Below are 4,501 nucleotides of genomic sequence, written 5' to 3'. Positions count from 1 at the left end.
TAAGTATTAAATAAGGGGGTGTATTTAAAGTGTGTAACACAAAGCTCCACATAGCATAAGTTCTCAAAAACGGTACAACCATCCCAACAAGGTAGCTAAATCCAAAACAAATGTATTTTCTCATCCATCTAAGGGCCATTAGTTAAATTCTTCTGAACTTTCTTTAGTAAATGCTATAAATACATGTCTGACCTCAACTTTGAATCATGATTTTCAGATGGTTGGCATGGCCTGTTTCATTTCCTCCCTAGAACTTTTGTCCAAATGCCACCCTCTCCACAGCTCCTGTTGACTTGAGAGCACCCATAAGGTCCTTTGGCCTTCAGTATGGACTGATGGAGTTACGAAATACTTCATCGGTTGTTTCAATTCAATCAGTTTTCTTCCCTGAATTAACCAATTAATTCTTCCGAACTACGTACAGAAGTAAACCATAGAAAGGGGACAGTAATAGATTAGAAGAAAAGATGTTTATTTTTTCTCTCCAAACTTATAACCTTAAAAAAAATTTTACAATCCCTTATCCACAATTCTGAAATCTACAAAGGTCTAAAAATTTTGAAGTAAATTTATGGCAAATAGACTTAGTTGCAAACCAAACCTAAAACTAATATGGGGCTATTTCTAGTATGTTTATAATGATGCTCTAGGTATTACATAATGTACCATGTATCACATACAAACTAAATTATCTTTCTAGAATAAAAAAAAAAAAGTCTAAATTCTGAAACACATCTGACCCCACAATCTTGGATAAGACTGTGGTTTACACTATGTCTTTTAGAGTTTCCTCCCCAACCAACAAAGCAACACATTAAGGACAGGCACTGTAGTTCAAAGAGATATCTGTATACCTATGTTCACTGTGGAATTATTCACAATAGCAAAAGTTGGAAGCAACTCATCATCGGGTGATTGAATAAACAAAATGCGGGATATCCACACAATGGAATACAATTCACCTATTAAAAAGAATGAAGTACTGATGCATACTACAGCATAGATGAGTCTTAAAAGCATTATGGTGAGTGAAAGAAGCCAATCACAAAGACTAGACATTGCATGATTACATTTATATCAAAATATCCAATAGAGGCAAGCATATTAATGGTTGCCAGGAACCTGGTTGGGGGGAGGAGTAGGGGTTGGAATTGGGAATAAGTGCTTAATGGGTACAAGAATTCCATTTGGAGTAATGAGTAAGTTCTAAAACTAGAGAGTGTTGATGATTGCACAAGATCATAGATTTACTTAATGCCACTGAATTATACACTTTAAAATAATTACAGTGTTAAATTTTGTGTATTTTACCATAATAAAAAAATTGTTAATAGAATGGGAAGAGAAATTGAAGACTGCAAAAATGGATGTGGTACTATAAAACAGAAATAGAATAGGTGTTCTAAGAGAGGTCAAAAAAAGTTTGTGCACTAATGGGAATGAATGAGGAAAGACAAAATGGATAATGCAGGAGAGAGGGGGGAAGGAATTGTTGGAGAATGACCGTGAGCAGAGGAGAGGGGTAAGATCTATCACACAAGGTAGGGTTGGGCCTTTGTTGGCAGCCTGGGCATTTTCATCCCCTGAAAGAAGGAAGGAGGGAGAGTATGTGAGCCCAGATTCAGCCTGTAGGTAGACAGATGTGAAGGTGAAGACCTGCTAAGTTCCTCTCTGGGACACGAGGAGCAAGGTCATCTCCTAAGACTAAGAACTGGGGAGGAGGTTTGAAATAGTTGTCTAGGAGTGGGAGCGTGCCTGGACCTGGGAAAGCAGTACAATTGCTTGACTGCATTGAGGGCGACTGAACTGATCATTCATTTCTAGTGAGAAATGGTGGGCATCTTGCTCCCACCGCCTCCAGCTATGTCAGACAGGGTCAGAGCAGGTAGGAAGTGCGTTTTACCAGGATTGTGGTTTAGCCAAATGTAATGATAAAATTTATATGTCAACTTAGCTGGGCCCCAATTCCCAGATATTTGGTCAAACATTATTTTGGATGATTTTGTGAGAGTGTTTCTGGATGAAATTTACATTTAAGTGGGTGGACTTTGGTAAAGAAGATTGCTTTACATAATGTGGGTGGGCCTCATCTAATTAGTTGAAGGCCTTAGTAGAACAAGTCTGACCTCCCCTGAGCAAGACAGAATTCTCCAGCAAATGGCCTTTGTGCTTGAACTGCAACTTCAGCCAAGCCACCTTGCAGATTTTGGACTTATCCACCTCCATAATCATGTGAGCCAATTTCTTGAAATAAATCTCTGTATGTATACACACACTTGTTGGTGCTGTTTCTCTGGAGAACCCTGACTAATACATCAACTGAGTTCAATGAAGTGACAGCGGAGAAGGGATTGAAGTGTTTACAGCTGACTGAGGGTGAACTTTCAGCTGGAAAATGAGGAAAGCGATGGCCCAAGAGGAATCAAGTAAATTCCTGGTGGTAAATTCAGTGGGTTGTGGTCCCTGTGGGCTTGAAGGATTGTTGAGGAGGGGCATTCGACGGAATTATAAAGTCAGTTCTAAATACTTTCAAGTGATCATTTTGCAAGATAAATACTGAAATAGCTGTGTTGCCATTTTCCTCCAGAATTACAATTGCAAGACTGAGGCTCCAAAGGAAGGCACGGTGAACTGTGCCACCCTTCCCTCCTGGAACCCAGGCAGGAGGCAGCCTTGGAGCATGAGGGTGGGATGTGGGAGGAGAATAGACTGAAGTGCAGGAATGGTAACAATGTAAAACTGGAGAGAAAATGGCCTGAGAGAGTCACCCACACCCCACCCAGCACAATGGAGATCCAGGGACATTCCCATAGCCCTGGAGGGGTCAGGCAGTAACTGAGCATTTCATCAGGGTGCCTGCCAGGGTCATCTGGATTGGAGCAAGAAGACACAGAGGCCAGGAGTGACGGCCCAGACCTGGGAGCCAGAGGAGGCGGTGGCTGGGGGCCCAGGCAGCAGGGGGTTGTACACTGAGTTCCCCTGCAGCAATCGGTGTGAACTGAAAATAAGATGTGGTCCCATCCAAAGACCAAGCCGGAATCCACATATCTCCTCCAAGGCCAGCTCAGAGAACCAGTGCCTGCCCATGCCCCAATGTTCCAGAAGCTTCTCCCTGCCCCAAAGAGGGGGACGGTGGAGGAAGAAATGATGCAAGTGGGAAAAGGCCTGGTAGGAATTCTGAACTTTGAGGTGACAGAAATTCACTGAGAAAAAGCTTTAGTTTTTAAGCAGGAAATACAGAATGACCTCGCATGATTGCTTTTCTGAGTGGAAATGGAGCAAATTTGTTCTGGATGTTGTTCCCACTGAGAGGAAAAGGCCACTCATAACAAATTCCAGAAGTCTGGTTACCCTTCTGCATATCTGAACGGTGACTCTGAAGTCTGATCTCACTCCCTGCTAACGAAGTGAAGTTACATAAAACAGCTCTACATGTCGAGCTAATACAATAGAATCATAACATAACCTCCAAATGGGAAGAGGCTTTGGGTCGTCTAATCTCGTGGTTCCCCACTAGGGACAATTTTGCCCCCCAGGGGGCATTTGGCCTAGGCTGGAGACATGCTGGATTGTCACAACGAGGGAGATGCTATTGGCATCCAGTGATTGGACGCCAGGGATGCTGCTCAACAACCTACCATGCATGGGGCAGCCCCTCCCAACAAAGAAGTATGTGGCCCAAAGGTCAAGGTTGAGAAATCCTAGCCAAATCCAAAATTCTATCCAGACACGCACGTCCTCAGAAAAAACTCCCTCCTGGCTCGACCAGCCTCAGCTTAAGAATTTCCAAGGTCATTTGCCGAGTGACTAAGTGATAGAGGCAGGACGTGTTCCCAGCTCTGCCTGACCCCAGAGTCTGTGCTTTTTAAACCCCTCTGTCATGGGCCAAGGTCAGTCCAAATAGACATTCTACTTGTGCTAATTGGAATGCCCATAGGGTAGGCTATGTGGGGTTCTGCTGAAAGGCCCCCTACCCCCAAATGTCTCCCCTGTCACCTGCAACAGAGCCTGCCACTTCATCACAAAAAGTCCCTCCCTTCATGCTGAGACATCCCTCTCCAGGGCCCTCCCATAAAATGCAAACCCAGACAGGTTTGAAGAAATTACCCCACAATATTGTCTAAAAATGGTACTGCCTGATGACTTGGGCAAGGTACTTGACCTCCTTGTGCCTCAGTTTCTGCATCTGTACAATGGCAATAGCAATTGTACCTCCCTCGTGGATTGTCGTACAAGTGAAATGAGTGATTATGTGGGGAGCCTGATGCATAGTAGGTATAATTTGTTGTGTTCATTAACCGTGTTTCCAAGCGTTCTTAGGGAAAAAATCTGTATGGGCCCTTTAAAAAGCCTGGCAGAAACCCAGGTTTAAAAAAAATAGCAACAACAAAAGTGCAGCTTATGCAGTTTCTTTTCAAGTGAGACAAACTGTTCAAAACTGAACAAGCATTAATAAGTTGAAGAGTTGAAAGCAGTGAGTGACTGACTATTCGCTTGGTTG

Source organism: Cnephaeus nilssonii, assembly GCF_951640355.1.
Source record: "Cnephaeus nilssonii genome assembly, chromosome: 2".
Taxonomy (NCBI): domain Eukaryota; kingdom Metazoa; phylum Chordata; class Mammalia; order Chiroptera; family Vespertilionidae; genus Cnephaeus; species Cnephaeus nilssonii.
This window is presented reverse-complemented; position numbering follows the sequence as displayed.